Source organism: Colletes latitarsis, unplaced genomic scaffold (assembly GCF_051014445.1).
Source record: "Colletes latitarsis isolate SP2378_abdomen unplaced genomic scaffold, iyColLati1 scaffold0002, whole genome shotgun sequence".
In the NCBI taxonomy this organism is placed as follows: domain Eukaryota; kingdom Metazoa; phylum Arthropoda; class Insecta; order Hymenoptera; family Colletidae; genus Colletes; species Colletes latitarsis.
The window spans coordinates 44,984,630-45,012,115 of NW_027488365.1; positions in this window are offsets into that span (position 1 = coordinate 44,984,630).

Sequence of the window (27,486 nt, forward strand, 5' to 3'; positions counted from 1 at the left end):
TTAGGTCTGGGTTATGCCCGCATCTGACTCATGATTTTGCCTTCTTCCCATACTTGTTGGCCAGATCCTGGGGTTTTTTCGTGTTTGAATCACGTAGTAATGTGGTAACAAACTGAAGCAGTCAATAAAACCTGGTATCGATCAATATTTTAGAGGATAACACCGGTTAGGTCTGGGTTAGGTCTGGGATATGCGCGCATCTGGCTTATAGTTTCGCCTTTTTCGCAAACTTGTTGGCTAGATCCTGGGTTTTTTTCGGGTTTGAATAACGCAGTAATGTGGTATCACACTGAAGCAGTCAATTAAACCTGGTTTCGATCAATATTTTAGAGGATAACGCCGGTTAGGTCTGGGTTAGGTCTGGGAAATGCGCGCATCTGGCTTATACTTTCGCCTTTTTCGCAAACTTGTTGGCCAGATCCTGGGTTCTTTTCGTGCTTGAATCACGTAGTAATGTGGTAACACACTGAAGCAATCAATTAAACCTGGTTTCGATCAATATTTTAGAGGATAACGCCGGTTAGGTCTGGGTTAGGTCTGGGAAATCCGCGCATCTGGCTTATACTTTCGCCTTTTTCGCAATCTTGTTGGCCAGATCCTGGGTATTTTCCGTGTTTGAAACACGTAGTAATGTGGTAACACACTGAAGCAGTCAATTAACTCTGGTTTCGATCAATATTTCAGAGGATAACACCGGTTAGGTCTGGGTTAGGTCCGGGATATGCCCGCATCTGGCTCATGATTTTGCCTTCTTCGCATACTTGTTGGCCAGATCCTGGGTTTTTTTCGTGTTTGAATCACGTAGTAATGTGGTAACACACTGAAGCAGTCAATTAAACCTGGTTTCGATCAATATTTCAGAGGATAACGCCGGTTAGGTCTGGGTTAGGTCTGGGATTTGCGCGCATATGACTTATACTTTCGCCTTTTTCGCAAACTTGTTGGCCATATCCTGGGTTTTTTTCGTGTTTGAATCACGTAGTAATGTGGTAACACACTGAAGCAGTCAATTAAACCTGGTTTCGATCAATATTTTAGAGGATAACACCGGTTAGGTCTGGGTTAGGTCTGGGTTATGCCCGCATCTGGCTCATGATTTTGCCTTCTTCGCATACTTGTTGGCCAGATCCTGGGCTTTTTTCGTGTTTGAATCACGTAGTAATGTGGTAATACACTGAAGCAGTCAATAAAACCTGGTTTCGATCAATATTTTAGAGGATAACACCGGTTAGGTCTGGGTTAGGACTGGGTTATGCCCGCATCTGGCTCATGATTTTGGCTTCTTCGCATACTTGTTGGCCAGATCCTGGGGTTTTTTCGTGTTTGCATCACGTAGTAATGTGGTAACAAACTGAAGCAGACAATGAAACCTGGTATCGATCAATATTTTAGAGGATAACACCGGTTAGGTCTGGGTTAGGTCTTGGATTTGCGCGCATATGGCTTATACTTTCGCCTCTTTCGCAAACTTGTTGGCCAGATCCTGGGTTTTTTTCGTGTTTCAATCACGTAGTAATGTGGTAACACACTGAAGCAGTCAATTAAACCTGGTTTCGATCAATATTTCAGAGGATAACACCGGTTAGGTCTGGGTTAGGTCTGGGAAATGCGCGCATCTGGCTTATACTTTCGCCTTTTTCGCAAACATGTTGGCCAGACCCTGGGTCCTTTTCGTGTTGGAATCACGTAGTAATGCGGTAATACACTGAAGCAGTCAATAAAACCTGGTTTCGATCAATATTTTAGAGGATAACACCGGTTTGGTCTGGGTTAGGTCTGGGTTATGCCCGCATCTGGCTCATGATTTTGCCTTCTTCGCATACTTGTTGGCCAGATCCCGGGGTTTTTTCGTGTTTGAATCACGTAGTAATGTGGTAACAAACTGAAGCAGTCAATAAAACCTGGTTTCGATCAATATTTTAGAGGATAACACCGGTTATGTCTGGGTTAGGTCTGAGATTTGCGCGCATCTGGCTTATACTTTTGCCTTTTTCGAAAACTTGTTGGCCAGATCCTGGGTTTTTTCCGTGTTTGAATCACGTAGTAATGTGGTAATACACTGAAGCAGTCAAGAAAACCTGGTTTCGATCAATATTTTAGAGGATAACACCGGTTAGGTCTGGGTTATGCCCGCATCTGGCTCATGATTTTGCCTTTTTCGCAAACTTGTTGGCCAGATCCTGGGTTTTTTCCGTGTTTGAATCACGTAGTAATGTGGTAATACACTGAAGCAGTCAATAAAACCTGGTTTCGATCAATATTTTAGAGGATAACACCGGTTAGGTCTGGGAAAGGTCTGGGATTTGCGCGCATATGGCTTATACTTTCGCCTTTTTCGCAAACTTGTTGGCCAGATCCTGGGTATTTTCCGTGTTTGAAACACGTAGTAATGTGGTAACACACTGAAGCAGTCAATTAAACCTGGTTTCGATCAATATTTCAGAGGATAACACCGGTTAGGTCTGGGTTAGGTCTGGAATATGCGCGCATCTGGCTTATACTATCGCCTTTTTCGCAAACTTGTTGGCTAGATCCTGGGTTTTTTTCGGGTTTGAATAACGCAGTAATGTGGTACCACACTGAAGCAGTCAATTAAACCTGGTTTCGATCAATATTTTAGAGGATAACGCCGGTTAGGTCTGGGTTAGGTCTGGGAAATGCGCGCATCTGGCTAATACTTTCGCCTTTTTCGCAAACTTGTTGGCCAGATCCTGGGTTCTTTTCGTGTTTGAATCACGTAGTAATGTGGAAACACACTGAAGCAGTCAATTAAACCTGGTTTCGATCAATATTTTAGAGGATAACACCGGTTAGGTCTGGGTTAGGTCTGGGTTATGCCCGCATCTGGCTCATGATTTTGCCTTCTTCGCATACTTGTTGGCCAGATCCTGGGCTTTTTTCGTGTTTGAATCACGTAGTAATGTGGTAATACACTGAAGCAGTCAATAAAACCTGGTTTCGATCAATATTTTAGAGGATAACACCGGTTAGGTCTGGGTTAGGTCTGGGTTATGCCCGCATCTGGCTCATGATTTTGCCTTCATCGCATACTTGTTGGCCAGATCCTGGGTTTTTTCCGTGTTTGAATCACGTAGTAATGTGGTAGCACACTGAAGCAGTCAATTAAACCTGGTTTCGACCAATATTTTAGAGGATAACACCGGTTAGGTCTGGGTTAGGTCTGGGTTATGCCCGCATCTGGCTCATGATTTTGCCTTCATCGCATACTTGTTGGCTAGATCCTGGGTTTTTTCCGTGTTTGAATCACGTAGTAATGTGGTAACACACTGAAGCAGTCAATTAAACCTGGTTTCGATCAATATTTTAGAGGATAACACCGGTTAGGTCTGGGTTAGGTCTGAGATTTGCACGCATCTGGCTTATACTTTCGCCTTTTTCGCAAACTTGTTGGCCAGATCCTGGGTTTTTTCCGTGTTTGAATCACGTAGTAATGTGGTAATACACTGAAGCAGTCAATAAAACCTGGTTTCGATCAATATTTTAGAGGATAACACCGGTTAGGTCTGGGTTAGGTCCGAGATTTGCACGCATCTGGCTTATACTTTCGCCTTTTTCGCAAACTTGTTGGCCAGATCCTGGGTTTTTTCCGTGTTTGAATCACGTAGTAATGTGGTAATACACTGAAGCAGTCAATAAAACCTGGTTTCGATCAATATTTTAGAGGATAACACCGGTTAGGTCTGGGTTAGGTCTGGGATTTGCGCGCATATGGCTTATACTTTCGCCTTTTTCGCAAACTTGTTGGCCAGATCCTGGGTATTTTCCGTGTTTGAAACACGTAGTAATGTGGTAACACAGTCAAGCAGTCAATTAAACCTGGTTTCGATCAATATTTCAGAGGATAACACCGGTTAGGTCTGGGTTAGGTCTGGAATATGCGCGCATCTGGTTTATACTTTCGCCTTTTTCGCAAACTTGTTGGCTAGATCCTGGGTTTTTTTCGGGTTTGAATAACGCAGTAATGTGGTACCACACTGAAGCAGTCAATTAAACCTGGTTTCGATCAATATTTTAGAGGATATCGCCGGTTAGGTCTGGGTTAGATCTGGGAAATGCGCGCATCTGGCTTATACTTTCGCCTTTTTCGCAAACTTGTTGGCCAGATCCTGGGTTCTTTTCGTGTTTGAATCACGTAGTAATGTGGAAACACACTGAAGCAGTCAATTAAACCTGGTTTCGATCAATATTTTAGAGGATAAGTCCGGTTAGGTCTGGGTTAGGTCTGGGTTATGCCCGCATCTGGCTCATGATTTTGCCTTCTTCGCATACTTGTTGGCCAGATCCTGGGCTTTATTCGTGTTTGAATCACGTAGTAATGTGGTAATACACTGAAGCAGTCAATAAAACCTGGTTTCGATCAATATTTTAGAGGATAACACCGGTTAGGTCTGGGTTAGGTCTGGGTTATGCCCGCATCTGGCTCATGATTTTGCCTTCTTCGCATACTTGTTGGCCAGATCCTGGGGTTTTTTCGTGTTTGAATCACGTAGTAATGTGGTAACACACTGAAGCAGTCAATTAAACCTGGTTTCGATCAATATTTTAGAGGATAACACCGGTTAGGTCTGGGTTAGGTCTGGGTTATGTCCCCTCAGGGGCTGTGTCCGGCCAGGTGTCCGGCGCAGTACGGGGCGTAGCGCCCCCGAGGTACCTGATGCTAATCACACCGTAAGCTTCCTGTTGGTCGTCGCAACGACCCATTCACAACTCCATTTTTGGTTTTGTGAATGGTACGTGACGGCAGGAGGACCGGGGGCCTTGGCTTAATCGCCTGGGCTGCGAGGATGGTAACTCTATAAATTACCCTCTAATCCTAAGTTATGGTGCGCGGCGATGGGATGCATGGTTGGGAGAGAAGGCCCAATCCCTAGCGACCACCTCCGGGGGCACCTGCCGAACCCCCGGAGTAATAGGCTTCCCCAGGCATGGCGGCTCTGCCTGGGGTGACTTCCATTCCGACCACTCTCGTGGGAACAACTATGGAAGTTACACAATCTAATGCAAACAACCGGACGGAAATTTTGGACAACGGCATGGCACGCACATCGGCAATTGACAATGTTCTTATGGAGAAGAGACTGGATGGACCATATCCTAGTGGGGATAAACCCAAAGTTAGGAATGTGGAGGTGGTGAATCCCCCGGTGGGGACCCACCTAGAGGGGGAGGTTGACCTACTCAGGGTCAACTCCGCCCCCATTGTCAGCCTGGAGCGGCTCAATATCACCGAGTGGCGTAAGGCTGGGGGAGAGTCTCCGCCCGGTAAGAGGCATGATGCCGAGGGACCGCAGCTCTCGTTGAGCGACGCAACCTACGGTAATGGCATGGCGACGTCGCGCGCTGGCGACTGCCTCGACGAAAACTCCCAGGACGGCGACGAGTGGGCTCCTCAGATATCTACCGCCGACGACCCCGAGAGCGTCTACACTAGCGACGACGATTACAGGCCCGGCAAGAGGAAGAGGAAGGGTCCCGGGGCTGGAAGACCCCGGGGCATCTTCGTGGACCCGAAGAAGCTTGGTCCGGGCATGAAGCACCTGCCAAAGCAGGCAGACCTCCGCAATATAGCGGAGGTCATGCGATTGGACGAGCTCCTGGGTCGGTTAAAGGAGCAATTGGAGTCCGTTGTCAGGGTGGCAGACACCGCGAGTCACCTTAAGACAACGGACATCCGTGGTCTCCGTCTGGCTGCTCGGATAGCGATGGTCAGCGCCGAGGAGCTGCACGGCAGAGCTGATCGGGCCGAAAACCCGAACAGACCGGCCCGGGAGGTAGTAATTCGCCAAGACGGATGGAAGCGAAAAGCCAAGGCCCTGGAAAAGAGGCTGGAGGTGGCAGATAAGACCGCCACCACCCTGTCCGAGACCGTAAGGGTCAAGGACAGGGAGTTGGAGCACCTCAGGCGGGAAGTGGACCGCCTGAGGTACAAGCAGGAGCAGCGACGGCTGCTGAGAGCAGGGGAGGAAGTGGCCGGCGAGACGCCGCCGGACCAGGAGCTGCCTTGTGCCCCTCGGCCACGACGGAAGGATGTCCTTCCGTCCACATTTGCCGAGGGGGAATCCAGTATGGAGGTAGAGACGGCGGTCCCTGGACCGTCGTCTGCAGCTCGGCCCGTCCTGATTCAGGAGGAGAGTCCCGCGTCCGGAAGCCCTTTGGTAGTCATGATGACCGAAGTCGTGAAAAGGGTTTCCGAGATAGCGGGGCAAATATCAGCCGTAGAGGATCGGGTCGAGGCACGGCTGGAAGCTGTTTGGCGGGTTGTAACCCGCCCGCCATTGGGGAAAGGCATGGTGCACACACCTCCATCAGTGGGGGCGACACCATCGGTGGCGACGAAGGGGCCAGATGTGCCTCAAAGAAACGCGAAGGGGACGACGAAACCGGGTTGCACGATTGCACCCGTGAAAGCTTCCGCGGAACCGCTCAGGGCGACGTCAAATAAGAAAGGCGCCGCTAAGGCCCAAGGTGGTACAGCAGCGGCCGGAGGGGCGGGTGCGGCAAAGCCACCCGCCCACAAATATACGATGCCGCCGAAGGCAGTGCCTCGTCCCCCTCCACCACCACCCAAGGCGGATAGCGACAGGTTCGCTCCGCCTGCCCACAATAAGGCGAGGCCCACCCCTGACCGCGCCAACGATGTGCAGGGCTCATGGGCGGAGGTGGTGAGGCGGGGGAAGAGAAAGGGAAGCGGCAAGGGTGCGGTACCTGCCACATCCTCCACCGAGGGCGGAAAATGCGCCGCAGCGAGTAGGCCAGCCGCAAAAACTGCGGCTGGCAGTAACAGGATGGTTGGTGCCCAGCCTGCGGCTGTCAAGTTACCGAGGCTGCCAAAAAATGCGGCAGTCTCGGTGACCGCCGCCACTGGGCGCGAAAAGGACCTGGGCCCCCTCCTCACTAGGGTGATGCCCGGGATCTGCAAGGATCTCGGGATAACCGGGATGCGGCCCACAAGGGCGGTCACCGGGGCGCTCCTATTGGCGATCCCCGGTGAAAATGGGAAGGAGAAGGCGACCGCCCTGAGAGCGCGCCTTGAGGGGGCCCTCCAGGTCGAGGGTGTTCGGGTGGCTTGCCCTCAGAAGCAGGCCGAGTTAAGGGTTTCCGGCCTGTTGGAGGCAGCCACCCAGGACGCGGTAAGGGAGGCCCTTGCCAACGCCGGGAGTTGCGGCGCTGCGGAGGTCAATGTTGGTGACCTCCGCCGGGACAGCTCGGGCATGTTCACCGCCTGGGCCCGCTGTCCCCTTCGCGCCGCAACCAAGCTCGCGAAGTCCGGCCGAATAATCGTCGGCTTCCTCGAGGCCCGGCTGGCGGTGCTCGCCGCGAGGCCGCTGCAGTGCCACCGCTGCCTGGAGTTCGGTCATGTCCGGCAGCGGTGCACAAGTACCATTGATCGCAGCGGCCTCTGTTACCGTTGCGGGGGGGCCTCCCACACAGCCAGGGAGTGTACGGCCGCCCCAAAATGCCCCCTTTGTGTGGGCTTGGGGCGGCCAGCGGATCACCGCATGGGTGGGGCGGCGTGCCGTCCCCCCAAACGGAAGGGGAAGAAGGGGAAGGGTGCGGTTGTGCCCCCATCCACGGTGCCGGTTGGTGTTGAGCCGGCACCGCTGTCCGTCGCGATGGATGTTCAGGGGGCGGCTTGTTCCCAGCCGTCCCCTGCTGTGGTGTCGGGGGTTACTCCCGCCCCAGCACCTGTCGCGGCGGCAGTGAAGGTGGTGGGGTGTGCACCCGCACCCCCACCGACGACGGAGATGATGGAGGTGGATGTGGCGCCTAACGACTCAGCGCCCTCCACCTCCACAATATCGGAAGTTGTGTTGCCGGGTGGGGGAACTGCAGTGCCCCCACCGCAAGCGGCAGCCCAGTCGCCGTGCGGGTCAGAGCCCCTTAGTAGGGGAGTGATGGCCTCGTACGGCGGCAAAGATCCGGGGCGCGCTGAGGCGTCCCAAAACGTTGGACGGGGAGGCCTGGAGGAGGCCGCGGGTGAGACCCGATAATGTCTCAACGCCTCCTCCAGGTCAATTTGAACCACTGCCGGGGGGCCCAGGATTTCATGCTCCAAACTCTCCGGCAGTGGAACGTCGGGATGGCCGTGATCGCCGAGCCCTATCGTGTCCCCAAACACCCAGCTTGGGTGGGGGACCATAACGGTGTCTCGGCGATCACATGGCAGTACGGGAGCGGCACGCCGCCATGCTCCGTAGTGGGAAGGGGCCGCGGTTTTGTGGCGGTTAAGAGGGGGGAACTGGTGGTTGCCGGGTGTTACGCGTCGCCCGCTATGGGCCTCAGCGATTTTGAGGCGTACCTCGACGAGGTGGGGAGATGCATCTCCCCACATCTCGCCAGTGGGGTACTCGTCCTGGGGGATTTTAATGCCCACGCTGCAGCGTGGGGCTGTCCCAGGACGGCCGTCAAGGGCGACGCGATGCTCGTATGGGCGGCGGGTCACGGCCTCGTAGTGTTGAATGAGGGGGCCGTGAGCACGTGCGTGCACGCGCGGGGCGAGACGATCGTCGACATATCGTTGGCGAGCCCCGCCATAGCGCGCCGTGTGTCGGACTGGAGGGTCGCGGACGAGGTGGCCACGTTAAGCGACCACCTCTATATTACGTTCTCCGTATCCGCGACCCCCGGCGTAAATGGACCCCGCCAACCGGGTAGGGAAGCACACCCGGCGCCACGCTGGTCCGCCAAGAGGCTGGACCCGGACGCCCTAGCGATGGCAGCTTCCGTCGTGGCATGGCAGGAAATGCCACGCCGGACCCTCGGCAATCCTTCTGCCGGGGCGCGTTGGTTCCGGGAGACCATGTCGTCGTTGTGTGACGCGGTCATGCCCCGGGCCACCGCCCCGAGCCGCGGGGGGTCCGTGTACTGGTGGTCGGGCGAGATCGAGGATTTACGCACTCGATGCGTTGTCGCCCGACGCCGGTACACCCGCGCCAGGAGAAGACGCGGGGCGACGGAGGCAGAGGTGGTGAGGTTGCGAGAGGAATTTTCCCTGGCGCCGGGCCATCGCGACCGCGAAAATGGACGGAGCTCCTCGGTTCTCTGGATGCAAATCCATGGGGGCGCCCTTATCATATGGTCGTAGGGAAGATGCGGTCATGGGCGCCCCCGATCACAGAGAGCCTCGACCCCCAGCTGCTCGGGGAAACTATGCGCGTCCTCTTCCCCGTTGGGGGAGTGGCGTTTCTGCATCCCCCCGAGCCACAGCCGGATCACCCGCCTTGGTGGTCCGACGAACTGGGGGTCGCGGAGGAGGAACTAGCGAGGGCCGTCCGGAGAATGGCTGCCAAGAAGACGGCACCAGGACCGGACGGCATACCTGGCAGGGCCTGGGCAGTAGCGGTGGGCGTTCTGGTGGCCGGGCTGATAAGTGTCTTTGACGCGTGCCTGCGGACCGGTCAGTTCCCCCCCCATATGGAAGGTGGCGAGGTTGGTCCTCCTCCACAAGCCAGGGAAGCCCGCGGATTCTCCATCCGCTTTCCGACCCATATGTCTTTTGGACGAGGCTGGAAAGCTCCTCGAGCGGGTCATAGTATCCCGACTCGAGGGGCACCTGTCCCGCGTCGGCCCTGATCTGGCTGACCGACAGTTCGGCTTTCGCCGGGGCCGCTCCACAGTCGGCGCCATAGCGACAGTGCGGACCCTGGCGGAATCGGCAATCTCCCGGGGGGGGGTGTGGCGTTGGCAGTATCTCTCGACATAGCCAACGCCTTTAACACCGTCTCCTGGGGGGCGATAGGTCGGGCACTCCAATACCACCGGGTGCCCGCCTATCTATGCCGACTGATCGGGGATTACCTGCGGGGCAGGGTAGTCCAATACCCGGGTCGGAACGGGATGGAACAGAGAGCGGTGCACCGCGGGGTTCCACAGGGGACGGTCCTAGGGCCGCTCTTGTGGAACTTGGCCTATGACGCGGTGCTGCGGGCTGACCTCCCCATCGGCGTGTCGTTGGTTTGTTATGCCGACGACACCCTGGTGATAGCCGGCGGGGATACGTGGAGGAGGGCCGTGGCCCTCGCGGAGGAAGGGACGGCACGAGTCGTTGCCGAAGTGGAGCGTCTGGGGTTGCGTGTGGCACCCCAGAAAACCGAGGCCATCTGGCTGTGTAACGTCAGTGGTCGCGGGGTGCCGCGCCAGGCGTCTCTATGGGTGGGTGGAGCTCAAGTCGGGGTGGGGCGCCGGATGAAGTATCTGGGCCTCACCCTCGACAGCTACTGGCGGTTCGGGCATCATTTGGAAGGGTTGGGTCCCCGTATTGAAAGGGCAGCGGCCGCGTTAGGCCGCATAATGCCCAATCTCGGGGGGCCCAACATGGCGGCACGGCGGCTGTATTTGGGAGTCGTCCGGTCCATGGCGCTTTATGGCGCGCCAATATGAGCCGGCGGTCTGATGGCCAATCGACGGGGTGCATTTGTACTCCGTCGGTTACAGAGGTTGGTCGCCATCAGAGTCGTGCGGGGTTATCGCACGATCTCCTACACTGCCGCCACCTTGCTGGCGGGTTCCGCACCGTTTCACCTGTTGGCGAAAATGGACGCAGAGGTCTATGAAAGCCTCTGCGACCTTCGCCAGCGGGGCGTGGACCCGCATGGCGAGGAGGCCGCCAGGGCCCGGAACCAGGCGCGGCGACGCGTCTATAGTCGGTGGCTGGTCTGGTTATCGAAGCCAGACCAGCGGGATGATCGCGTCGCCGCGGCGGTCCGCCCAGTGTTTTATGCCTGGGTGGGCCGTAGCTGGGGTACGCCCACCTACCGCCTGTCACAGGTACTGACCGGACACGGTTGCTTCGGTCGGTACCTGCATCGGATAGGGCGGGAGGCGACGGCTGCGTGCCATCATTGCAGGGGAAGGCAGGACACCGCGCAGCACACGTTGGAGATTTGTCCGGCGTGGGCAGCTCAGCGCGGTGTCCTCGTTAGAGCGATTGGGGCGGACCTCTCGCTGCCGGCCGTCATACGTGCAATGGTCGGCAGCGAGGAGGCGTGGGCGGCCATGGCCTTGTTTTGTGAGGAGGTCATGGCCGCCAAGGAAGACGCCGAAAGGGCGCGTGAGGAGGTGGGGGGCAGGCGGCGACGCCGGGCGTAAGACCCTTCACCGCTCCCCGTGGCAGGGGGAGCGCGAAGGGGTCGGTGATGGTGTTTGTGGTGCGAGGTGAGGGACTTTATGGCCTCATTTCCCCCCCGCACCCAGCCCATCACCGTACCGGGGGCCCGTGGCAGGGGCCCCGTCTAGCGGGGACGGCAGTGTTAGCCGGCCCCGCAGCCGTGGTCGCGATCGGGTGGGGGCCCGGTCGCGGCTAGTAGCAACGGCAAGAGTGGGGGTGACGTCGCGTGCGACCGCGCGGCGTCGCCGGGGGGCAATCAGTTTAGTTTGCCCCCCATTGGGGGGGAAGATCACATCTCCTTCCCCGCGAAGGGCCCCTAGTAGGGCGTTGCGCCAACGGGGAGAGTCACGGTAGTATCGCTAGTTTGGTTCCCGTGACTCTCCCCAGATAAAGGGCGCCGGCGGTCACCGTGGTGTTTTAGCCGGTAAGAGTCCGGCACTACCCCGGCCTCCCCCCCCCCCCCCAGGGAGCCGGGGTGTCCATGAGGATTTCACCACGTTAAAAAAAAAAAAAAAAAAGGTCTGGGTTATGCCCGCATCTGGCTCATGATTTTGCCTTCTTCGCATACTTGTTGGCCAGATCCTGGGGTTTTTTCGTGTTTGAATCACGTAGTAATGTGGTAACAAACTGAAGCAGTCAATAAAACTTGGTTTCGATCAATATTTTAGAGGATAACACCGGTTAGGTCTGGGTTAGGTCTGGGATTTGCGCGCATATGGCTTATACTTTCGCCTTTTTCGCAAACTTGTTGGCCAGATCCTGGGTTTTTTTCGTGTTTGAATCACGTAGTAATGTGGTAACACACTGAAGCAGTCAATAAAACCTGGTTTCGATCAATATTTTAGAGGATAACACCGGTTAGGTCTGGGTTAGGTCTGGGTTATGCCCGCATCTGGCTCATGATTTTGCCTTCTTCGCATACTTGTTGGCCAGATCCTGGGTTTTTTTCGTGTTTGAATCACGTAGTAATGTGGTAACAAACTGAAGCAGTCAATAAAACTTGGTTTCGATCAATATTTTAGAGGATAACACCGGTTAGGTCTGGGTTAGGTCTGGGATTTGCGCGCATATGGCTTATACTTTCGCCTTTTTCGCAAACTTGTTGGCCAGATCCTGGGTTTTTTTCGTGTTTGAATCACGTAGTAATGTGGTAACACACTGAAGCAGTCAATAAAACCTGGTTTCGATCAATATTTTAGAGGATAACACCGGTTAGGTCTGGGTTAGGTCTGGGTTATGCCCGCATCTGGCTCATGATTTTGCCTTCTTCGCATACTTGTTGGCCAGATCCTGGGTTTTTTTCGTGTTTGAATCACGTAGTAATGTGGTAATACACTGAAGCAGTCAATAAAACCTGGTTTCGATCAATATTTTAGAGGATAACACCGGTTAGGTCTGGGTTAGGTCTGGGTTATGCCCGCATCTGGCTCATGATTTTGCCTTCTTCGCATACTTGTTGGCCAGATCCTGGGGTTTTTTCGTGTTTGAATCACGTAGTAATGTGGTAACAAACTGAAGCAGTCAATAAAACTTGGTTTCGATCAAGATTTTAGAGGATAACACCGGTTAGGTCTGGGTTAGGTCTGGGATTTGCGCGCGTATGGCTTATACTTTCGCCTTTTTCGCAAACTTGTTGGCCAGATCCTGGGTTTTTTTCGTGTTTGAATCACGTAGTAATGTGGTAACACACTGAAGCAGTCAATAAAACCTGGTTTCGATCAATATTTTAGAGGATAACGCCGGTTACGTCTGGGTTAGGTCTGGGAAATGCGCGCATCTGGCTTATACTTTCGCCTTTTTCGCATACTTGTTGGCCAGATCCTGGGTTTTTTTCATGTTTGAATCACGTAGGAATGTGGTAACACACTGAAGCAGTCAATTAAACCTGGTTTCGATCAATATTTTAGAGGATAACGCCGGTTACGTCTGGGTTAGGTCTGGGAAATGCGCGCATCTGGCTTATACTTTCGCCTTTTTCGCAAACTTGTTGGCCAGATCCTGGGTATTTTCCGTGTTTGAATCACGTAGTAATGTGGTAACACACTGAAGCAGTCAATTAAACCTGGTTTCGATCAATATTTCAGAGGATAACACCGGTTAGGTCTGGGTTAGGTCTGGGTTATGCCCGCATCTGGCTCATGATTTTGCCTTCTTCGCATACTTGTTGGCCAGATCCTGGGTTTTTTTCATGTTTGAATCACGTAGGAATGTGGTAACACACTGAAGCAGTCAATTAAACCTAGTTTCGATCAATATTTTAGAGGATAACGCCGGTTACGTCTGGGTTAGGTCTGGGAAATGCGCGCATCTGGCTTATACTTTCGCCCTTTTCGCAAACTTGTTGGCCAGATCCTGGGTATTTTCCGTGTTTGAAACACATAGTAATGTGGTAACACACTGAAGCAGTCAATTAAACCTGGTTTCGATCAATATTTCAGAGGATAACACCGGTTAGGTCAGGGTTAGGTCTGGGATATGCCCGCATCTGGCTCATGATTTTGCCTTCTTCGCATACTTGTTGGCCAGATCCTGGGTTTTTTTCGTGATTGAATCACGTAGTAATGTGGTAACACACTGAGGCAGTCTATTAAACCTGGATTCGATCAATATTTTAGAGGATAACACCGGTTAGGTCTGGGTTAGGTCTGGGATTTGCGCGCATATAGCTTATACTTTCGCCTTTTTCGCAAACTTGTTGGCCAGATCCTGGGTATTTTCCGTGTTTGAAACACATAGTAATGTGGTAACACACTGAAGCAGTCAATTAAACCTGGTTTCGATCAATATTTCAGAGGATAACACCGGTTAGGTCTGGGTTAGGTCTGGGATATGCCCGCATCTGGCTCATGATTTTGCCTTCTTCGCATACTTGTTGGCCAGATCTTGGGTTTTTTTCGTGTTTGAATCACGTAGTAATGTGGTAACACACTGAAGCTGTCAATTAAACCTGGTTTCGATCAATATTTCAGAGGATAACACCGGTTAGGTCTGGGTTATGCCCGCATCTGGCTCATGATTTTGCCTTCATCGCATACTTGTTGGCCAGATCCTGGGTTTTTTCCGTGTTTGAATCACGTAGTAATGTGGTAACACACTGAAGCAGTCAATTAAACCTGGTTTCGATCAATATTTCAGAGGATAACACCGGTTAGGTCTGGGTTAGGTCTGGGAAATGCGCGCATCTGGCTTATACTTTCGCCTTCTTCGCATACTTGTTGGCCATATCCTGGGTTTTTTTCGTGTTTGAATCACGTAGGAATGTGGTAACACACTGAAGCAGTCAATTAAACCTGGTTTCGATCAATATTTTAGAGGATAACACCGGTTAGATCTGGGTTAGGTCCGGGATATGCCCGCATCTGGCTCATGATTTTGCCTTCTTCGCATACTCGTTGGCCAGATCCTGGGTTTTTTTCGTGTTTGAATCACGTAGTAATGTGGTAACACACTGAAGCAGTCAATTAAACCTGGTTTCGATCAATATTTTAGAGGATAACACCGGTTAGGTCAGGGTTAGGTCTGGGTTATGCCCGCATCTGGCTCATGATTTTGCCTTCTTCGCATACTTGTTGGCCAGATCCTGGGTTTTTTTCGTGTTTGAATCACGTAGTTATGTGGTAACACACTGAAGCTGTCAATTAAACCTGGTTTCGATCAATATTTTAGAGGATAACACCGGTTAGGTCTGGGTTAGGTCTGGGATATGCGCGCATCTGGCATATACTTTCACCTTTTTCGCAAACTTGTTGGCCAGATCCTGGGTTTTTTCCGTGTTTGAAACACGTAGTAATGTGGTAACACACTGAAGCAGTCAATTAAACCTGGTTTCGATCAATATTTCAGAGGATAACACCGGTTAGGTCTGGGTTAGGTCCGGGATATGCCCGCATCTGGCTCATGATTTTGCCTTCTTCGCATACTTGTTGGCCAGATCCTTGGTTTTTTTCGTGTTTGAATCACGTAGTAATGTGGTAACACACTGAAGCAGTCAATTAAACCTGGTTTCGATCAATATTTTAGAGGATAACACCGGTTAGGTCTGGGTTAGGTCTGGGTTATGCCCGCATCTGGCTCATGATTTTGCCTTCTTCGCATACTTGTTGGCCAGATCCTGGGTTTTTTTCGTGTTTGAATCACGTAGTAATATGGTAACACACTGAAGCAGTCAATTAAACCTGGTTTCGACGAATATTTTAGAGGATAACACCGGTTAGGTCTGGGTTAGGTCTGGGTTATGCCCGCATCTGGCTCATGATTTTGCCTTCTTCGCATACGTGTTGGCCACGTGTTGACGATAAAGCTGTAAGATAAAGGATGAATTAAGTTCCATGTCCCTAAAATTTTCCAAATCATAGATTTAAAAATGATTTAGATATTTAGTTGATTATAGTGTGGTTATTTATACAAGTATGTAAATCTCTATTTATGCATAACATGTTACCCCTAAATGGGCAAGTTAATGAATTATATACATGTTAATTGTATAGTAATAACCCTTTGTTCCTCATAAAAATTCATAACTGAATTGCTATCATTCTAAAAAAATCCATCCCAAAATATATTGTCAAAACTAGTAATAAATTATTTGAACAAGGTGATAACAGATTTGAAATATTTAATAAAATTTAAATACCAGTAGTATTAATAAAAGATAATATTAATACTATTTTGACACTGTTATTTGATTCTAATATTAATTATAGATACTTTGATTATTGATTTATTAAAACATAAAGTTAATGAAGTCCCAGTAGATTATAAATATTTTAAAGAGCATGAATTAGCATAGAATTTCATAAAAAATTTGATGAGTGATAGAAGTAACTTGAATAATCTGAATTTTGTAGCTTTTACTATATCTTTGGATATGGAATCACAGATTCATTTTATTAATAAAAATAGAGATAGTACTGATGATTTACTCAGACTCGTTAAAGTAAGTGGGCCAAGTGGGAAGAATATTAAGATAGGTAGATAGATATTGGTAAAAGTATTCCTCTTGTCCTTATATAGGAAATCTTTAATATTACAAATAAACTCTTTCTGTAAAATCTTGAACTTATCATTACAATTTATAGAATTAAAGTCAACGCATCTAATAATGAAAGTAGAAACTGACTTTAAAATCTTGTCTATTGGATAACATAGAGTTAGATTCTTTTATCGATGAATTATGAACAAACTGAACTGAAGTATTTTATAGACTTGTCAAGAACGTTTTTTGGTATATTCCTAGCAAACGACCCGTTCAACGATCGGGATGAGTTATACGTAATTCGATTCGTCTAATTCAGTATATTATTTCATTAGTATATGCATTTCATTATCTGCGGAAATTCGGTATTTTTACAAAGTAACTAAGTATTTTAAATATATTCTGACAGGTTCACAGGTGGAAACAAGTGACTGTCGTTACCTGTGTTCAAAATGCCAGCTAATCAAATGCTAATTTGTTAACAATAACATTTATTGAATGAAATTTCTGCTATTTCTGCAAATATCTCATTGAATAAATCACCATCTTTCTATTATATATACATTTACTAAATACATAATGGCTCAGGTATCCAATGAAGTTACTCTTATTGAAAATATAAAATATTGATAGTATTATATGTTAGAAAAAAGTGGTTTCTTCAATTTAATTCATGTAAGCATCAGTAATGAGATCTTGAAAATTGACGCTGTGATTAATTTTCAAATGGCCTCTGTGCCATTATTTCTACAACAAAATGTTGATTCATCAGTCTCTATCTACTCTACCCTTCCACAATTGCTGCGCAGTATTTTTATTTAATGTTAGTTATATAATATCACGACATTGCTCATAATTATATGTTAGCATATATGGTAATTTTAAAACAATATCTGTAACTGAGTTTGTTTTTAGAAAACCACGTTCTTTGCTTTTCAAATATCTTTATATAATGCAATGGCTTTTAAAAAATAAGGGTATAAACATCTCACCGTAAACCGTAAATAGTTTACATTTTAAAGATCCAGAAACAGGCGCTCATACGAATAAAACAGAAACTACGTGGAAGCATAGTAAACACTTTTTGCCTGAATATTGTCGGTTAGTATTTGCAGTTCCACACGTTTTTTAATATGTTTTTCTAACATATAATACAAAATAATAAATATTATATTTTCTATTTTCAGCAAAAAAGATAATTTCATTGGGTACTTAAGCCATTACGTGTTTTATAAACCTTCCAAGCAAGGAAAGGATGATTTATTTAATCAGTTCTTAAAAGAAATTTCAGAAATTTCATTTGATGATGATCGATTCTGTAAAAAATCAAAATATACCAGACTTAGATGATAATGAAATTTAATAATAAAAACAAGTTAAACCAACGTACTGCGTACAATAGTAATTTACTATATATTGTAAACACTGTCAGCGACGGGGAGACATTTTTTACTGTTGCTGCATGTACTGTCTACATACCTGGTTTTAATACTGTCCACCTGACCGACTCGTGGAAGTTCTATGCCTAAAAAAATGATTTTTATGCATCATACAAATTCTTCTACAAATTCCCATTTGACAATGTAGAATAGATCCAATTAGATAAATTATTTATAATTTTTAAAATGAACATAGCAACGATGGTCACTAGTTTCTATCTGTGAACCTGTCAAAAAATCTACTTGACCTTACTTTTTTACTGTAACTTTTTATAATAACTGTTAAAATACTGTTTATATTATTTATTATAATGAATCTTGTTACAAAACAAACACACTTATTTTCCATTGTGAAAAGAAAACTTAAAAACTAAAAGAACATTCCTCTACATGTGCTTCTTTCACACACACACACACACACACACACACCACACACTACCCCTCTTATCTGAAACGGTAAACTCCTAAACACTAAAGAAACTAACGAATTTTAAGTCATATTTCTAACACGTCTTCTTGACTTAAAATTTATCAAAACAACAACAAAAATTTTGCCTTTCCTAACGATTTAGTCAGTACATCTGCAATTTGATCGTCCGTAGTCACACTTATTAGTCCCTTTTTTCATAATCATAAACAAAATGATAACTTATATCTATATGCTTGGAATTTTTTGAAAATTTTCCATTTTTTGATAAGGCTATCGCTCCAATATTGTCTTCATATATTTTTACTGGATTGTCATTCTTCACGTCAAAAACAGATAAAATGCCCTTAATTGGAATGATTTCTTCTACACAATCAGCAAGAGCGTAGTATTCAGCATGCGTTGAGGCTCTGGAGACAATTTTTTGTTTTTGCGATTTCCATAGTACTACATTTCCAAAAACTCGTATGATTATCCCTGTAGTCGATTTTCTGTCCGTAGTGTCTGCAGCCCAATCAGCGTCAACAAATGCATCCATTATTTCCTGAGTAGTTGAGTTATAAACAAGATTTATGGAACGAGTGTGATACAAGTATTTTAGAACACGTGTGCTGTCATAGCTATTTTGGAATCGACTTAGGTAATTGACCGCAAATGAAATGTCTGGGCGAGTACCATTTGCAATATACAATAATGCTCCAATTAAATTCCTATATTTCAGTTCTTCATCCACTATATCAGCAGGTTCAATTTTTCGATTCATTTCCATAGGTGTATCGAACCTTTTACTATTTATTATTCCGTACTTATGACTAAGATTTTCAATATATTTTTCTTGATTCAAGTATATTTCCTCTTTACTTTGGTTACGTTGTACTTCAATTCCCAAGTATTGCTTTATTTGTCCCAAGTCTTTCATGCGAAATCGTTTATTAAGCATGATCTTAACTTCATCTATAGCCATTTCATTTATACCACTGATTAATATATCATCCACATATAAAATAATATATATTTTTGTGTCGTTTATCTCTCCAGTATACAGACAGTAATCATAATCAGATCTTTTAAAATGCAAGCTTATCATGTAATTATGAAAACAATCATACCAGTCACGTGGACTTTCTCTCAATCCATAAAGCGCCTTCTTAAGTAAACAAACCTTATCTGACTGTATATTACTACCATCAGGAGGGTAGATGTAAACTTCAGACTTGATATTTCCGTTTAAAAAAGCTGTTTGAACATCCATTTGTTCTATTTTTAAATTTTTAACACATGCAATTGACAGCAACACCTTTAGCGTGCTCATTCTTGCAACCGGTGAATAAACTTCTTCATCGCTTTGGTACAACTGTTGGAAATGCGACTTTGGCGACAATGCGCGCTTTGCATACTCCATCTGTCTTAATTCTATATATCCACTTTACTTCAATTATTTTCTTATTTATTGGAACGTTGACCAAATCCCATGTGTCGTTTTCTTTTAAACCATCAAGTTCTTGTTTCATAGCCGCTTTCCATTTTCTTGACTCTTCGCAGTTCAATGGTTCTTGGTAGTTTTCAGGTATCAAAGCATTGCAATAGTTTGTATATACGACATGATCATCAAATTTCACAACATTTCACACATTATGTTACGCTTGGGGCGTGTATCTTATTTAACTTCCTCAGTTTTGCTGCATTGATCATCGTCAGTTTTATTTTCTTTTATTTTCAAAACTCTTTCTTCTTCTTCTTCTTCTTCTTCTTCTTCTTTTGGCGTTTCCCCTTCGTATTTTTCTTCGTTATCAGTATTTCTATAAATGGTATATCTTGCACGTGACGACTTACAACTATTTTGTCATTAACCAATATCTGTATACCCTATTAATATTAATTCCTTTTTCGGCCTTTGGATTTAGCTTTGAATATCTGCATGCCTCGGGAATTCGTACAAAAGCAGTGCTTCCATATAAGTGTAAGTTTGAAACATCAGCCCTTTTATTAAAAAATATTTCATATGGTGTTTTTCTTATTCTTGTGTTTGCTAATAGGCGATTTCCAATGTAGGCAGCCGTGTAAATACATTCTGGCCAATAAAACTTGTCGACATTTGCCTCTGACAGCAAGCAGCGTGCACGATCCATTATCGTTCTGTTGTGCCTTTCGGCGACTCCGTTCAATTCGTGTGTGTATGCTGGTCCTGGTTTCAAATAAATACCTTCTCGTTTCGCTAATTCATCAAAGTTTTTGTTAAGATATGATTCTCTTCCATTGTCACATCGAATTTCTTTAATACTTTTTCCAGTTTGATTTTTTACTAATTTCCTAATATACCTAATGAAGCAATAAAAAACATCACTTCTTTGTTTTATGCAATACACAACAGCAATTTTACTGAAATCATCTATAAAAGACACAAAGTATTTCTCACCATTATGACCTGTCTGAGTTATTGGACCATGGACATCTGTATGGACTATTTGTAACAAATCATTTGCTCTTGTACGTTTGTTTTTAAATTTCAAATTTGTCATTTTATTCTCCGGACAAACTTCGCATTTTATAAATTCGTTTTCGAGTTTCACCGGTGTTCCATTTAGCAGCTGAGCTTCACACAAATATTTTAAATCTCTAAAATTTGTGTGACAAAGTATATATCTATGCCATTTTTCTATATTTGAAATTCCCATTGAACTAGTGTACGTACTTGTTTTCTTATTCTCAAGTCTGGCAACTTCTCCATTTAATTCAAAGAGTTTATTTCTTTTAACAGCAATAGCAATGAGTTTTTCTTTCGAATTACAAATTTTATTGTAATTCATTGTCTTTCTCAAACATTATTTTTAATTGTTTTGATTTACAAATACAAGAGACACTTGGTAAGTTTTGTTTCATTTCTGGTACATAGTATATACATTTTTAATCTTTATTTCCTCCGACTTATCATTAATGTTAATCATTACATTACCAATTTTTTTTCCAGATATTAGTTTAAAACCATCACCAACTTTAATATCAACCGGGTTTTGTAGATTTTTGGATTCATAAAAGTACTCATCTGTGTTTATTATGTGATCTGAGCAACCACTATCTAGTAGCCATTTAATATTTCTACTTCTTCTATTTTGCTACTTTTCATTACTTCAACCTTGAATGAATTGTAATTTCTACTGTCATCTAGACTCGAATTTCCAGCCACTTTTCTATCGTGTCTATTTTGTATATGTTTGAAAAGGTTGCATTTTGTAATAATTATTAAAGTTTTCTGGGCAGTAACGTTGGATGTGCCCTGACTTATTACACTGACTTAACATACCGCTTCAGTAGTCGTTGCACTGCTATGCTGATTATCCTTTGAATTGAGATACTTGTTCTGATTGCGTTGTACGTGTCGAAACCTATGACCTCTAGGATTTTTAGTTAAATTTGAACTAAACGTGCGAGTGTAATTTCTGCTGTACTCAAAGTAGTAACTCTTACCGTTTCTCTTTTGATACTCTAACAGTAATTTAGATTTTACATACTCGACTGTTTTCTCCTTCGTTGGCAGTGCATCAATAATATCAACAATACGTGAGAAGTTAACGTTAATAACAGATAATTCAATTTATCCTCTTCATTCACAGTCTCACCAGTATTTTTGAGCCTATTTATATGCGTTTCAAATTCGTTAAAGAAGTCACTTGGATTTTCACCTTCTTTCATTTTTAATTCTAACAATCTTCTTTTACACAATAGCTTTACTGCACTGTTTTTAACTAGATAAATTTCGTCAAGCTTTGCAATCATATTTTTCGCAGTCGTTTCTGATATTATTAATTCTAACTGAGTGTTTGAAATACTGTTTACGATGTAACTTTTTGCTTTAATTTCCTTTTTTATTCCAATCTTCGACTCTTATTTCAGCCGGTCTTTCATCATGTAGAATAACCTCGTTACAGTCTTTCATTTCTAAAAATAAATTTAGCCTGAATTTCCAGTTCCATAAAATATTTGTAACATGAAATCGTCCTTTTTTTCACTTGCCATGCTTCAAACTTAGGTTATCTTCCTTTCACAACTAAATTTCTTTTCTTTACTGTTAACGAACAAACCACGGACCTCTGCTACCATGTTAAAATACTGTTTATATTATTTATTATAATGAATCTTGTTACAAAACAAACACACTTATTTTCCATTGTGAAAAGAAAACTTAAAAACTAAAAGAACATTTCTCGACGTGTGCTTCTTTCAACACACACACACGCGCGCGCGCGCACACACACACACACACATTCCTAAACACTAAAGAAACTAACGAATTTTAAGTCATATTTCTAACAATAACAGTAACAGTTTATAAAAAAATAACGAATTTCCACAGATGCATAGAAATGCATATCAATAATGTACTGAATTAGGCGAATCGAATAATGTATAACTCACCCCGATCCGTGAACGGGCCTAGCGTTTGCTAGGAATATAATGTTCCATAACTTTTCAACAAAGTCTAAAATTTTTCCCAAGGGTTTTTGAATACCTATACACTGTATAGATATCCTGTTTCCTTCAACCGAACGACATGTGTCCCTAAAAAATATATTTATAAAGTAAGTCGGTCAAGTAGGAAGAATATTCAGATATTTAAGAATATGAATATATTGGTAAAAATATCCATTCCTCTTACCTTTATGTCCTGTGTATTGGATAATATAGATTTACATACTTTTACCGCTGAATTCGAAATTCTGAACTAAACATAGGTACAGGACTCGTAAAAACCGTTTTTTATTCTTTTTATAGTTTTATCTGTTTTCCAAAAAACAACCAATTAAATTAAGTTGCAAGAATGCAAAAGCGATAAAACTTACAGAGGCTTTAATAGAAAATTATAAAACAAAATGTTTACTTAAGACTTTACCTTTTGTAAAAACCGGCGATATTGACTGTGTGTGTGTAAATCGTCGTACGTTCGTGCCCGGTGCAGTAAAACACGTGCATCGATCTAGGTTACGTACGTTCCTCACGTGCCACTTTCTCAATCTATACTTTTACATAAAAATTACTTAGAAAATCACTCCTACTCCTCATTTGGACAGAATTTTTACTTTCATGATTTTAGCGAAAAGTCGTTTTCCTGCTCGGGGAACACATATGTACAGGGTGTTCGGCCACCCCTGGGAAAAATTTTAATGGGGGATTCTAGATGCCAAAATACGAAAATACAGACGAAAATCAAGAATACCAATTTGTTGATAGAGGCTACGTTGAAAAGTTATTAACAATTAAACTCAAAAATTTCAAATTGTTCTGGAAAAATTGTTATCGGTTGCGGGGGTCAATTGCAATCATTTTTGGTGAATACACATACCTCCGAAATCTTACCCACTTTCGAGATAAAAATTCGAGAATGTGTGAAATTTTTTCGATGGAAAAGAAAAATTTCAAATCGTTTTGGAAAAATTGTTATCGGTTGCGGGGGTTACTTACAACCATTTTGGGTGAATCGTCATACCCCCCTAATCATGCGCATTTTCGAGAAAGAAATTCAGTACGGGCAGAACTTTAAACGTTAATAACTTTTTAATAAAGCCTCCATTAACAAATTGGTATTCTTGATTTTCGTCTTACTTTGGTCTCTAGAATCCCCTGGGAGAAATTGTAATGGGAGATTCTAGAGGTTAAAGTAGGATGAAAATCAAGAATACCAATTTGCTGATGGAGTAATACGATACTAAACAAGTTATTGACGTTTAAAGTTCCGCTCTTACTTTCGAATTTTTTTCTCGAAAATGCGCAGGATTTCGTATGTGGTATGTCTATTCACCGAAAATAATTGTAATTGACCCCCGAAACCGAAAGTAATTTTTTCAGAACGATTTGAAATTTTCTTTTTCTTTCGTCGAAAAATTTAGGCACTGCCTGTCGATTTTTCTTAAAAATTCCTTTCTGATTTTTATTCAGTTTGTAAAATAGTTGTTTAATAATACTCTTTGTGTAGGTACCCATGAGCTCTACTCGCGAAAAAAAACGTTTCATTGGAATATATTCACTATTCACTATATCAGTAGGAGTTGCGGGGGCTGTTTGAAAATTTGACCAGTTATATGGGATTTTTCTCACTTTACGGGGTCAAGGAACAACTTTTCCAACATCTCTACATATTCTCCATTAAAATATGCGTTGTGTTGCTGTTTGAAACATTAAAATCGTTCAATCCGGCTGTCGACCAAAAAAAAAAAATGCTTGTAACTGACCCCTGCAACGAAAACTAATTCTTCCAAGACGATTCGAAATTCTTTTTTACTTGAATTTTTTTTGTCGAAACTGAGTAGGATTTCGGGGGTACGATTCTAACTGACCTCCGCGACCAAAAATAATTTTTTCAGAACGATTTGAAATTTTTTTATTTAATGTTATTAATAACTACTTTTTAACGAAACCTCAGTCGAAAAATTGATATTCTTAATTTTCGTCTTATTTTGGCTTCTAGAATCTCCCATTAAAATTTTTCCCAGGGGTGGCCAAACACCCTGTATATATTAAATCAATATTAATGAAATTACACCTTGACCGAATTCATTTCAATCCCCCCACACTAATACATATATTGTGTGTAGCCCATAAATGGTTGAGAATGGAGTCACCTTTCCTATACTGGTATTATTAGATGGTCGCAGGTCCTGCATAAATTTCAATTTACATAATTTTTGTTTTGAGTAAACTCATTTTACTTTTTTGTATATTACCTAATGCAACTCATATTTTCCAGCCATGCGATGTAGGAATATTTAGACGATTAAAAGTTGCATGGCGAAAGGTAGTACAGGAACATAGACAAAGTACGTAGGTAGACTAAACCCATTACGAAGGTGAATTTCGCACCAATATATATATCATACCATATATAAATTCCATGAAGAAGGAAATGCTTTTAAAGCTTGTGGTGGCCTATGACCGTTTAACTCAAATACAATTTACTAGACAAAACGTATTTCAGAAAGAAGAAAATAAATTAGAATTCATGTCGCCAGATGAAACTGACATCAATGACAGCAATATAGGTAGTTTTACATAGCATTCAAGAGCATATTCCAGATGATCTGAGAGGGGAACAATTTTCTTTTCTATATAGAAAATATTAAAATACAATCGGGACACAACTAAGACACAACACAAGACACAACTCGCAGAGAGAAAGCACTGCTGATGTTCAACGCAGTGCAGTTCATAGTAACAGTAAAACCAATACCAGTGTAGAAGACTAATTTAACAACGTTTCGCTAGAAGAAACTAATATATGATATACTGATCATTAATTAACTTTAATATTTCATGACAATGATGCTTTTACTTTTTTCTAATGGGAATTGTTTTGTTTCCGATGGTACTGAAATCAAACTACATTAATTCTACAACGTTACTTTACTTATTTTCTCGTAAAGACAAAGATTCTTCAGAATCTATTCTGGATAAACATTATCAACATTATCAAAAAATTGAAAAAACAACAAAGAAAAGAAAAGAAAAGAAAAGAAATATAGAAAGGTGTGTGCAATCAAAGTTACATCAAAGACATGGAAATAGACTCAGCTTGAAAAAATAGAAGCAATTGATAACCAGGAAAAAGAAAAACAAAGAATGAAAGAAGAACGATTAGAAAAGAAAAAAACAAGCCGAGAAATTAAAAGAAGAAAAGCTATTGAAAAAAGAAAGAAAAACAGAAAAATGAAAAGGAAAAGGAGAAAGAAAAGCAAGACGAAGAGAAGGAGAAATGTAAAACTCAAACTAAAAATAAAAATAAAGTTAAGAACGTGAAAAGAAAATAATAAATAATATTATTGTGTTGTTTTTACAGGGTGAATGTAGTAACTGAACCAGGTGGTTATGACTATGCAACATTTTTATTAGCATCTTTTTCAAACTCCACTTGGAACAACACTGTACGTATGTATGTATGGGATTATCAGGAACCGTGTTTGTTCGTTAATCGGCACACTCGTATTTATTTCGTTAAACACAGTCACACCTACTACGTACTTTTCTTCAATCTTTCTCTCTTCCGTGCTGTCTTTTCTCGCTTTCTGGGTTATTCACCCATCAGCTGTTCGGCCGTACGCTCGCCGCGTGTTGACCAGAGATGCCAGAAAAGCACCGAAGGTGCTTTCTCACACTATGCCAGATCACGCGTACGTGAGCTCGTGTAGTTCCGGAAAATCGACAAAGGCAAACTGACGCATGCCCTCTTTCTCGATTATTCCGAAGTTGCCCGAAGTAATTTCGGACCGCCTCGTGAGAGTCGAGAGAGAAAGGCTCACATTTGCCTTCTCGCTCTTAACAACTGAAATCCGACCTCCCGTCTACGGCGTACGATTTGGAATCTCGGGCTGTGATTCTCGACTGCCCAGGCATTTTTACTTTCCGACCTATGTAGGCGCACATAAGCAAAGTACCCATAATGGAAAAAAAATTTTGTAAAATTTATTTTACGGAAATACACGTTTTAAGACCCCCTGATCATATTTTAATTATTGAAAAAGAAGAAATTTTTTTTATTATTCCCATGTATGAGTGTACATATGTATATTAATAATACGATTTTTCATCATACGAAGATTTCATTTAAGTTTTTCTTTTCTAGAGAAGATAGAGAAAAAGTTTATTTAATTTTTTTTACATAAAATTGAATTCTTCCCAAGATTTATATGAAACATTTAAAAGATCTTTCATAAATTACGCCTATGTATCGGAACAACTATAAAACAAGTATATTCATTATTATCCATGGGCTGATTACAGTCAAAGTCTAACCGGACTTTGAAGTGAGAACATAAAACTTAAATGTAAAGTTCCATGTAAATTCATTCAACCATTTATACTCAATCGTATTAATAATATACATGTGTACGCTCATACATAGGAATAATAAAAAAAAATTTCTTTTTTTTCAATAATTAAAATATGATCAGGGGGTCTTAAAACGTGTATTTCCGTAAAATAAATTTTACAAAATTTTTTTTCCATTATGGGTACTTTGCTTATGTGCGCCTACATAGGTCGGAAAGTAAAAATGCCTTGGGAGTCGAGGATCTCGGCTCGAGATTCCAAATCGAATGCCGTAGACGGGAAGTCGGATTTCAGTTGTTAAGAGCGAGAAGGCAAACGTGAGCCTTTCTCTCTCGACTCCCACGAGGCGGTCCGAAATTACTTCGGGCAACTTCGGAATAATCGAGAAAGAGGGCATGTGTCAGTTTGCCTTTGTCGACTTTCCGAAACTCCACGAGCTCACGTACGCGTGATCTGCCATGTGTGAGTATCGCACCGGGTGCTGAATCTGGCATCTATGGTGTTGACGGCTTTTTCGGCGGTAACCGTCTTCGCTCGTGCAAGCTCGTGGACAGCGAACGATTCGCTGTTCGGCCAAAAATTCGTGCGCGATTTAATAATTTTCAACTGCACGGTTCCCTACATACAGGGTGTTCGGCCATCCATGGGAAAAATTTTAATGGGGGATTCTAGAGGTCAAAATAAGACGAAAATCAAGAATACC